This window comes from Pristiophorus japonicus, chromosome 19 (genome assembly GCF_044704955.1).
Source record: "Pristiophorus japonicus isolate sPriJap1 chromosome 19, sPriJap1.hap1, whole genome shotgun sequence".
In the NCBI taxonomy this organism is placed as follows: Eukaryota; Metazoa; Chordata; class Chondrichthyes; family Pristiophoridae; genus Pristiophorus; species Pristiophorus japonicus.
In genome coordinates, this window is record NC_091995.1 from 80715398 (window position 1) to 80727347 (window position 11950).

An 11950-nucleotide genomic window follows, 5' to 3' on the forward strand; every position below is an offset into this window, starting at 1 on the left:
TCCTCCTGCTCACTAGACACTCGGTCCCCTAGTATTTCCGGAAGGTTATTTGTGTCTTCCTTCGTGAAGACAGAACCAAAGTATTTGTTTAACTGGTCCACCATTTCTTTGTTCCCCATTATAAATTCACCTGGATCTGACTGCAAGGGACCTATATTTGTTTTCACTAATCTTTTTCTCTTCACATATCTAAAGAAGCTTTTGCAGTCAGTTCACGAAGCTGGATTTAACCTTGGCCTACATGACGCAGGAGCTAGAGGAATCTTCGAAAGGCCTCACCTGCATCAACACGCACAAAGGTCTTTTTGTTTACAACAGATGCCCGTTGGGATTCGATCAGCCGCGGCCATATTCCAGAGGAACATGGAAAGCTTGCTGAAGTCGGTCTCGCGCACCGTGGTCTTCCAGGATGACATCTTGGTTACAGGTCGGGACACCGTCGAGCACCTGCAGAGCCTGGAGGAGGTGCTTAGTCAGCTTAAATCGTGTGGGGCTCAGGCTAAAACGTTCGAAGTGCGTTTTCATGGCACCTGAAGTGGAGTTCCTGGGGAGAAGAATCGCAGCGGACGGCATCAGGCCCACCGATTCGAAGACGGAGACAATCGAGAACGCACCGAGACCACAGAACATGACGGAGCTGCGGTCGTTTCTCGGACTCCTGAACTATTTTGGTAACTTCTCACTGGGTCTTAGCACAGTGTTAGAACCCCTGCACTCTTTATTGCGTAAAGGAGATGAATGGGTGTGGGGTAAAAGCCAAGAAAATGCCTTTGAGAAAGCTAGAAAGCTGTTATGTTCAAACAAATTGCTTGTGTTGTGGTTGTACGATCCATATAAACGTTTGGTACTAGCATGCGATGCGTCGTCGTACGGGGTCGGGTGTGTATTTCATGCAACAAGTTAATGAATTTGGACAATTGCAACCGATTGCTTATGCATTCGGAAGTCTGTCTAAGGCCAAGAGGGCCTACAGTATCATCGTAAAATAAACGTTAGCGTGTGTTCACGGGATAAAGAAAATGCATCAATATCTGTTCGGGCTCAATTGGAAACCGACCATAAGCCGCTTATATCCCTCTTTTCTGAAAATAAGGGGATAAATACGAATGCATCGGCTCGCATCCAGAGATGGGTACTCACGTTTTTTTTTTTGAAATTCGTAGCCAATCGTTCCAATTCTTTGTCAAATCACAAACGCCAGAGGTCACCTTGCACACGTCAAGGATCACTCTGCACCAATGCTCTTAGCCAAAAGGCCTAGAGCCACTGCACCGTTCCTGGAAGTACTGCAATACCAGGTTCGTGCCATGGAGGTGGATGGGTCAGGTCCCCCACACACCTCCGTGGAGGTGGATGGGTCAAGCCACCCCACCCACCTCCTATTTCCAAAAAAGCAAGCATATACCTTCCTGATCCAGGGAGAACCACCCTGGGGTTATGGTGGTTACTCCCCTGTCAGGTCAGTTACGCATGATCTTAGCCAAAAGGCCGAGAAGCGATACTCACGTTGTCCGCATACAACTACACCATCCGCCACAGGTCAGACACAGAAAACTGTGCCAGTGCTCTCAGTAGGCTACCATTGCCCACCACCAGGGTGGAGATGGCACAGCCTGCAGATTTAGTTATGGTAATGGAAGCATTCGAGAGTGAGTAATCACCTGTTATCGTCTGACAGATTAGAACCTGGATGAGCCAGGACCCCTTACTGTCCTTAGTAAAAAAAACTGTGTGCTCCACGGAAGTTGGTCTCGTGTCCCATTAGAGATGCAGGATGAAATAAAGCCGTACAAGCAGCGCAAAGATGAAATGACTTTGCAGGCAGACTGCCTCCTATGAGGTAATTGGGTAGTTGTGCTAAAAAAAGGGCAGGGACACTTTCATTCGTGATCTCCACAGTACCCACCCAGGAATTGTAATGATGAAAGCGATAGTCAGATCCCTCGTGTGGTGGCCCGGTATCGATGCAGACTTAGAGTCCTGTGTGCACAAATGTAATGCATGTTCCCAGTTAAGCAATGCATCCAGGGAGGCGCCACTAAGTTTATGGTCTTGGCCCTCCAAACCGTGGTCTAGAGTTCATGTCGACTATGTAGGCCCATTCTTGGGAAAAATGTTCCTAGTGGTTGTAGATGCATACTCAAAGTGGATTGAATGTGTAATAATGTCGGCAAGCATGTCCGCTGCCACCATTGAAAGCCTAAGGGCCATGTTTGCCACGCACAGCCTGCCTGATGTCCTTGTAAGTGACAATGGGCAGTGCTTTACCAGTGCTGAATTCAAGGAATTCATAACCCGCAATGGGGTCAAACATGTCACGTCTGCCCCGTTTAAGCCAGCGTCCAATGGTCAGGCAAAACGAGCAGTTCAAACAATCAAGCAGAGCTTGAAAAGGGTAACTGAAGGCTCACTGCAGACTTGCTTATCCCGAGTCCTGCTTAGTTACCGCACAAGACCCCACTCGTTCACCGGGGTCCCTCCCACTGAACTGCTCATGAAAAGGGCACTTAAGACAAGGCTCTCGTTAGTCCACCCTAATCTACATGAACAAGTAGAGAGCAGGCAGCTTCAACAGAATACATATCATGATCGCACAAATGTGTCACGTAAAATTGAAGTAAATGATCCTGTATTTGTGTTGAACTATGGACAAGATCCCAAGTGGATTGCTGGCACTGTTTTGGCCAAAGACGGGAGATGGGTGTTTGTAGTCAAACTCGCAAATGGACTCACCTGCAGAAAACACTTGGACCAAACCAAACTCAGATTTATGGACTATCCTGAACAATCCACAATCGACTCTACCTTTTTCGCCCCTCCAACACACACACACAAGTGGCAACCGACCCGGCTGTTGACCGCAAAGCAGAACCCATCACCCGCAGCAGCCCAAGCAAGACTCACCACCCCCAGCAGTCCAGCAAGGCCAGTTGCGCAGCAGCCCAGCGAAGGCCCAACAAATGACTCACCAACACCAGCATTTGCACCGAGACGATCAACCATCTTAGACTGCCTCACATTTGGCCCTTGTTTGATCCCTCCTATTTCTGAACTACTTTTTACTCTGGTGTTATTTGCCTCTCCCAGTCCTGTGTGCACATTGTTTTTCCTCTCTAATGTTTCATACTGGTGCCCATCCTCCTGCCAAATTAGTTTAAATCTTCCCCCACAACGCTAGATAACCTTCTCACGAGGAAATTGGTCCCAGCTCCGTCCACCTTCTACCACAGAACTGGTCCTAATTCTCCAGGAATCTGAAGTCCCCCCTCCTGCACTATTTCTCCAGCCATACGTTAACTTGTTTTATCTTACTATTCCTATACTCACTAGCACGTGTCACTGGGAGTAATCCAGAGATTACTACCTTTGAGGTTCTGCTCTTTAATTTCTTTTCAAGCTCCTGAAATGATGACTACAGGACCTCTACCCTTTTCCTTTTGATGTTGTTGGTTGCCACATGGACCACGACTTCTAGCTATTCCCCTTCCACCCTCAAAATGAACTGCACCCTCTCAGTGATGTCCTTTACCCTGGCACCAGGGATACAACACACCCTGAGGAACTCGCGTTGGTGGTTGCAGTAACACCTGTCTATTCCACTGACTATCGAATCCCCTATGACCACTGTATTTCTACACTTAGCTGTGCTCCCTGCTCCTGTGCAGTCATTTGTCCCACAGTGCCGTGGATGTGTTCTCGACTCCCGCGGCGTCGCCACCCTCACCGGTACTCAACACTAAAAACCTGTTTGAGAGTGTCACATTCCCAAAGGAATCTTGCACTGCCGGCATCTTCTGACCCTGCCGGATGGCCATCCATTTACTATCCTCCTGAACTCTCTGTAGTTGCGGGGTGACCATCACCTGTGACGTGCGCTCCAGGAAATTTTCAGCCTCCCGTATGCCCTGCAGTGACTCCAGGTAGCCGTTGTGTGGGGAATCACGAGATGCACACACTGTTACTCCTCATTTACACCGTACATGCAGTGCCAGCAGCTTCATTGCAACATCATCAGCAAAGAGTGCGACCTCATCAGCAGCAATGTCATAGTATCAATTAAATCCTACCCGCCGAGTTAGTAAACTGCGTTTCATTTATAGAACAGCTAAGCTCCCACAGCTGTGCCTCCTACAGCTGTGTCCCCTACAGTTTTCCCCCAAAGTTGTGCCCCCCCTAGAATTGTTCCCCCTACAGTTGTGCCCCCTACAGCTATGTCCCCTACAGCTGTGACCTCTACAGTTGTCCCATTAAAGATGCGCCCCCTACAGTTCTGTCCCCTACAGCTGTATCCCCTACAATGCCCCCCCTACAGCTGTGCCCCCTACAGTTGTGCTCCCTACAGCTGTGCCCCCTGCAGTTGTGTCCCCTGCAGCTGTGTCCTCTAGTTGTGTTCCCTAGTTTTCCCCCTACAGCTGTGTCCCCTACTGCTGTGCCCCCTACAGTTGTGTCCCCTACAGCTATGTCCTCTACAGCTGTGTCCCCTACAGCTATGTCCTCTACAGCTGTGCCTCCTACAGTTGTGTCCGCTACAACTGTGTCCCCTACAGTTGTGTCCCCTAATTTTCCCCCTACAGCTGTGCCATTACAGTTGTGTCCCTTCAGCTGTTCATCACCACATAACAAGGACAAGCCACCCCTCCCACTTGCACCACGCACCATGTCACTCCATTGTGTGAAAGCAGCGCCTCCTCCTGTCAGCACTCTGCACGATCATCAGAAAGTCACCAAATGGTGGCATTTTGCACTGGCATCAATCATCCATTACATGACCATAACCAAGAACAAGACTTATCATGCGCTCCAAATGATCCGACCGCGGTTGCAATTATCCGGTGCAACCCTGGTTAAGATTTGCAGTAGATCATACACCACGTGTGAATTCAACAAATCTGGGCTGGTAGCAGGGAAAATGACCACACGGGGGGGGGGGCTAGAAAAACCCAACTGGTTCACTAATGATCATCAGGTCTGGGCGTACACATGACTGCATTCTCACACTCTGTGGTTAGAAACAGGAGTAAGGCCACTCAGCTCCTCAAGCCTGTTCCGTCATTCAGTTAGATCTTGGCTGATCTGTACCTCAACTCCATTTACCTGCGTTTGCTCCATATCCCCTGATACCCTTACCCAACAAAATTCTATCCATCTCAGTCTTGAAAGCTCCAATTGTCCCAGCATCTACAGCCTCTTGGGAGTGAGTGCCAGATTTCCACTAGCCTTTTGTGTTGAAAAAGTGCTTCCTGACTTCACCCCTGAATGGCCTAACTCTAATTTTAAGATTGTGCCCACCTGTTCTGTATTTCCCCACCAGAGGAAATCGTTTCTATGTATCTACCCGATCAAACCTGTTATTATTCTAAAGACCCCTCAACATACTAAACTCAAGGGAGAACATAAAAGTTGAGTCAATGGCCTCTGAAGTAGTCCATCAGACCACTGAGTGATAAGTAAATCATTAGAAAACACGCTCATAAAAGAGCACCATCAAGGACTGTGGAGGTTCCAGGAGATGATCCACCACGATCTTCTCTGGGCATTCAGGTATGGGTTATTTTCCAGCATCGCCCAAAAGTAAATTCAGAAAAATAAGTACCACCTCAACCAACACCACTAGGTGTGATTTGGGAACTCCTCGGATAAGCTGTGAGCTCACTCATGATATAAATCTAGCACGCAGCCCACACTCGGGTTCACGCCTCCCCTAGTTATCAGGAACGGAGACTTGGTAACAACAGTAGAGCCCTTGAGATCACGAGTGATGAGTAATTCGAAGTGAGAGATCTATCTTTAATTCATGAAGGAATTCTGTGAGCCTCTTCTTTTTTTAGAGTGGAGTTAAAATCCATAATTTTCTGTCACTCTGTTTCTCACTGTGCGAGAAACAGCCAGAATTTTCTTTTTAATTCATTCATGAGATGTGAGCATCGCTGGCAGCCCGGGATTTATTGCCCATCTCTAATTGCCATTGAGAAGGTGAGCCTCCTTCTTGAGGACAGTTAAGAGTCAACCACATTGCTGTGGGTCTGGAGTCACATATAGGCCACACCAGGTAAAGACGGCAGATTTCCTTCCCTAAAAGACATTAGTGAACCAGATGGGTTTTTAACGACAATCTGGTAGTTTCATGGGTCACCATTACTGATACTAGCCTTTTATTCCAGATTTATTTAATTATTTAATTTAAATTCCACAGCTGCCGTGGTGGGATTTGAACCCATGTCTCCAGATCATGGGTTCAAATCCCAAAGGTTACTGCATGAGATAAAAGTTCACGGGGTTGGGGTAATAGATTAGCATGGATAGAGGATTGGCTAACTAATGGAAAACAGAAAGTCTGATAAATGGTTCATTCTCTGGTTGGCAACCAGTAACTAGTGGGGTGCCACAAGGATCAGTGCTGGGACCCGAACTATTTACAATCTATATTAACGACTTGGAAGAAGGGACTGAATGTAACGTAGCCAAGTTTGCTGATGATACAAAGATGGGAGGAAAAGCAATGTGTGAGGAAGACACAAAAAATCTGCAAAGGACATAGGCAGGTTAAGTGAGTGGGCAAACATTTGGCAGATGGAGTATAATGTTGGAAAGTGTGAGGTTATGCACTTCGGCAGAAAAAAAATCAAAGAGCAAGTTATTATTTAAATGGAGAAAGATTGCAAAGTGCTGCAGTACAGCGGGACCTGGGGGTACTTGTGCATGAAACACACAAGGATAGCATGCAGGTACAGCAAGTATTGGTGAGGACACATCTGAAATACTGCTTGCAGTTTTGGTTTCCATATTTACAAAAGGTTATAATTGCTTTGGAGGCAGTTCAGAGAAGGTACACTAGGTTGATTCCGGAGATGAGGGGGTTGACTTATGAGGAAAGGTTAAGTAGGTTGGGCCTCTACTCATTGGAATTCAGAAGAATGAGAGGTGATCTTATCGAAATGTATGAGATTATGAAGGAGCTTGACAAGGTGGATGTAGAGAGGATGTTTCCACTGATGGGGGAGACTAAAACTAGAGGGCATGATCTTAGAATAAGGGGCCACCCATTTAAAACAGAGATGAGGAGGAATTTCTTCTCTCAGAGGATTGTAAATCTGTGGAATTCGCTGCCTCAGAGAGCTGTGGAAGCTGGGACATTGAATAAATTTAAGACAGAAATAGACAGTTTCTTAAATGATAAGGGGATAAGGGGTTATGGGGAGCAGGTAGGGAATTAGAGCTGAGTCCATGATCAGATTAGCCATGATCTTATTGAATGGTGGAGCAGGCTCGAGGGGCCGTATGGCCTACTCCTGCTCCTATTTCTTATGTTCTTATGTTCCTATCATTCGTCCAGGCCGCTGCATTACTAGTCCAGTAACATAACAATTAGACCACCGTAACCCTATTAATTGGTGCATTGGAGCTGAGATGGAGGGGAGCTGGCCGGGGTCCCTCTGTTCCTAGTTGGTACCCAGCAATACTTGGCTCAGGAGCAGCTGCCTCGCCAAGGTCAACAGCCTGCTGCAGCACTCAGCAGGGTCACTGTCCGAGTTTGCCCTCCCCAGCGGGCGAAGCCCTCTGCCAGGAACACGAGCTCAGAGCATTGCCCCCACTGTCTCCAAGGTAGGAAGCTCACGCTTACCGTCTGATGTACGGCAGAGAGTGAGGAGGAATTATCGTGTCGGTGTGCCGTGCTGCACCCTCCCAATGGAGAGCGTGGTGTGGAGATGAGGGAACTGTGTACAGTTTTGGTCTCCTTATGTAAAGAGGGATAACTTGCATTGGAGGCAGTTCAGAGAACGTTCACTAGGTTGATTCCTGGGATGAAGGGGTTGAGCAGGTTGGTCTTGTACTCATTAGAGTTTAGAAGACTGAGAGGTGATCTTATTGAAACAAATAAAATTTTGAGGAGGCTTGATAGGGTAGATGCTGAGAGAATGTTTCCCCACGTGTGGGGAATCTAGAACTCGGGGGGGCATAGTTTCAGAATTAGGGGTCGTCCATTTAAGGAGGAGATCAGGAGGAATTTCTTCTCTCAGATGGTCGTGAATCTTTGGAATTCTCTAACCCAGACAGCTGTTGAAGCTGAATCATTGAATATATTCACGGCTGAGAACAACAGATTCTTCAACTATAGGGGAGTCAAAGGTTAGAAACATAGAAACATCGAAAATAGGTACAGGAGTAGGCCATTTGGACCTTCGAGCCTGCACCCGCATTCAATAAGGTCATGGCTGATCATTCCCTCAGTACCCCTTTCCTGCTTTCTCTCCATACCCCTTGATCCCCTTAGCCGTAAGGGCCATATCTAACTTCCTCTTGAATATATCCAATGAACTGGCATCAACAACTCTCTGCGGCAGGGAATTCCATAGGTTAACAACTCTCTGGGTGAAGAAGTTTCTCCTCATCTCAGTCCTAAATGGCCTACCCCTTATCCTAAGACTATGTCCCCTGGTTCTGGACTTCCCCAACATCGGGAACATTCTTCCCGCATCTAACCTGTCCAGTCCCGTCAGAATCTTATATGTCTCTATGAGATCCCCTCTCATCCTTCTAAACTTCAGTGAATAAAGGCCCAATTGATCCAGTCTCTCCTCATATGACAGACCTGCCATCCCGGGAATTAGTCTGGTGAACCTTCGCTGCACTCCCTCAATAGCAAGAACGTCCTTCCTCAGATTAGGAGACCAAAACTGAACACAATATTCAGGTGAGGCCTCACTAAGGCCCTGTACAACTGCAGTAAGACCTCCCTGTTCCTATACTCAAATCCCCTAGTTATGAAGGCCAACATACCACTTGCCTTCTTCGCCGCCTGCTGTACCTGCATGCCCACTTTCAGTGTCTGATGAACCATGACACCCAGGTCTCGTTGCACCTTCCATTTTCCTAATCTGCCGCCATTCAGATAATATTCTGCCTTCGTGTTTTTGCCCCCAAAATGGATAACCTCACATTTATCCACATTATACTGCATCTGCCATGCATTTGCCCACTCACCTAACCTGTCCAAGTCACCCTGCAGCCTCTTAGCGTTCTCCTCACAGCTTACACTACCACTCAGTTTAGTGTCATCCGCAAACTTGGAGATATTACACTCAATTCCTTCATCTAAATCATTAATGTATATTGTAAAGAGCTGGGGTCCCAGCACTGAGCCCTACGGCACTCCACTAGTCACTGCCTGCCATTCTGAAAAGGATCCGTTTATCCCGACTCTCTGCTTCCTGTCTGCCAACCAGTTCTCTATCCACGTCAGTACATTACCCCCAATACCATGCACTTTGATTTTGCACACCGATCTCTTGTGCGGGAACTTATCAAAAGCCTTTTGAAAGTCTAAATACACCACATCCACTGGTTCTCTCTTGTCCACTCTGCTAGTTACATCCTCAAAAAATTCCAGAAGATTCATCAAGCATGATTTCCCCTTCATAATTCCATGCTGACTTGGTCCAATCCTGTCACTGCTTTCCAAATGCACTGCTATTTCATCTTTAATGATTGATTCCAACATTTTCCACACTACTGATGTCAGGCTAACCGGTCTATAATTACCCGTTTACTTTCTCCCTCCTTTTTTAAAAAGTGGTGTTACATTAGCTACCCCCAGTCCATAGGAACTGATCCAAAGTCGATAGACTGTTGGAAAATGATCACCAATGCATCCACTATTTCTCGGGTCACCTCCTTAAGTACTCTGGGATGCAGACTATCAGGATTTATCGGCCTTCAATCCCATCATTTTCCCTAACACAATTTCCCGCCTAATAAGGATATCCTTCAGTTCCTCCTTCTCACTAGGCCTACTGTCCCCGAGTACATTCGGAAGGTTATTTGTGTCTTCCTTCGTGAAGACAGAACCGAAGTATTTGTTCAATTGGTCTGCCATTTCTTTGTTCCCCATTATAAATTCACCTGAATCCAACTGCAAGGGACCGACGTTTGTCTTCACTAATCTTTTTCTCTTCACATATTTATAGAAGCTATTGCAGTCAGTTTTTATGTTCCCTGCAAGCTTTCTCTCATACTCTATTTTCCCCCTCTTAATTAAACCCTTATTCTTCCTCTGTTGAATTCTGAATTTCTCCCAGTCCTCAGGTTTGCTGCTTTTTCTAGCCAAATATATGCCTCTTCCTTGGCTTTAACACTATCCTTCATTTCCCTTGTTAGCCATGGTTGAGCCACCTTCCCCGTTTTATTTTTACTCCAGACAGGGATGTACAATTGCTGAAGTTCATCCATGTGATCTTTAAATGTATGCCATTGCTTATCCACCGTCAACCCTTTAAGTATCCTTTGCCAGTCTATTCTAGCCAATTTACGCCTCATACTGTCGAAGTTACCTTTCCTTAAGTTCAGGACCCTAGTTTCCGAATTAACTGTGTCACTCTCCATCTTAATAAAGAATTCTATCATATTATGGTCACTCTTCCCCAAGGGACCTCGCACAACAAGATTGCTAATTAGTCCCTTCTCATTACACATCACCCAGTCTAGGATGGCCAGCTCTCTAGCTGGCTCCCCGACATATTGGTCTAGAAAACCATCCCTAATACACTCCAGGAAATCCTCCTCCACCTCATTGCTACCAGTTTGGTTAGCCCAATCAATATGTAGATTAAAGTCGCCCATGATAACTGCTGTACCTTTATTGCACACATCCCTTATTACTTGTTTGATGCTGTCCCCAACCTCACTACTACTGTTTGGTGGTCTGTACACAACTCCCACTAGCGTTTTCTTCCTTTTGGTATTCCGCAGCTCCACCCATACAGATTCTGTTGTTTATCTGTAAAGCATGCACTCCCATGTTTTTCCACCAAGGAGCTCATCCCCTGATGATCCCCGGATGCTGGGATTCCTTGGGAGCACTGTATAGAAGCCGGCCCCTAAGGCCTGTTCCTCACTCTGGAGTGTCTTATTAAAGACTGAGGTCACTGTTACTTTAACCTCCCTGTGTGCAGCCTCATCTGTGTTAGGAACACAATAACTGGCGACAAGAATACGAATCCAACGCAGAGAACACTTCCTTCGACTCTACTGACTTTCTTTAAAGAAAATGTTTTGCTATGAGAATGCACATGGGTCCAAGCTATGCTTGTCTTGTTGTGGTATATGTCGAACATTCTTTGTTTCCCTTCCTGACCTCTTGTTCCGAGTACATAAATGACTGCATCGGTGACGCTTACTATTCTGGCCCTGAGCTGCGGAATTTCATTCATTTTGTTTCTAACTTCCACTCCTTGTTTATCTTTACCTGTTCCATTGCTGACTCTTCCCTCCCCTTCCTCGATTTCTCCAGCTCTATCTCTGGGCATAGACTGTTCACTGGTTTCTACTCATGGGCAGTCGCTCGAAATCGAGGAAGACTTGCTTCCACTCTAAAAGTGAGCTCTCAGATGGCTGTACAGTCCAATGCGGGAATTACAGTCTCTGTAGCAGTAGTTGAAGGAAAGGGTGGATGGGGAGTCTGGTTTGCCGCACGCTGCTTCTGTTGTCTGCGCTTGATTTCTGCATTCTCTCGGTGACGAGACTTGAGGTGCTCAGCGCTTTCCTGGATGCTCTTCCTCCACTTTGGCCGGTCTTGGGCCAGGGATTCCCAGGTGCCAAGTGGTTTCTATTATAAGGCCATTGACTCTCACAGCTGCCTTCATTATACTTCTTCCCACCCGCTTTCTGGAAGGACTCCATTCTCTTCTCCAAGTTTCTCCGAATCTGTCATAACTGCTCTGACCATGCCACTTTCCACAGCAGAACCTCCGGAATGTTAATCAGATAACCAGATTGTCAGGTCCTTAATCAATTGTTGTTTGTGGCACCTTGCTATGCACAAAATTGGTTGCTGCGTTTCCTGTAACGGTGACTACATTTCAAAAGTACTTCATTGGCTGTAAAGCGCTTTAGGACATCCTGAGCTCGTCCCAAAATGGAAAATCTTAAAGGTCCTTCTCTTTGACACCGCATT

The 11950-nt window shown here is 46.7% G+C and overlaps 1 pseudogene; it reads right to left on the minus strand.

The window, feature by feature from the left end:
- Positions 1-1261: 1261 nt before the first annotated feature.
- On the minus strand, positions 1262-1500 carry LOC139230676 (U2 spliceosomal RNA; annotated as a pseudogene).
- Between the last annotated feature and the right edge of the window lie 10450 nt (positions 1501-11950).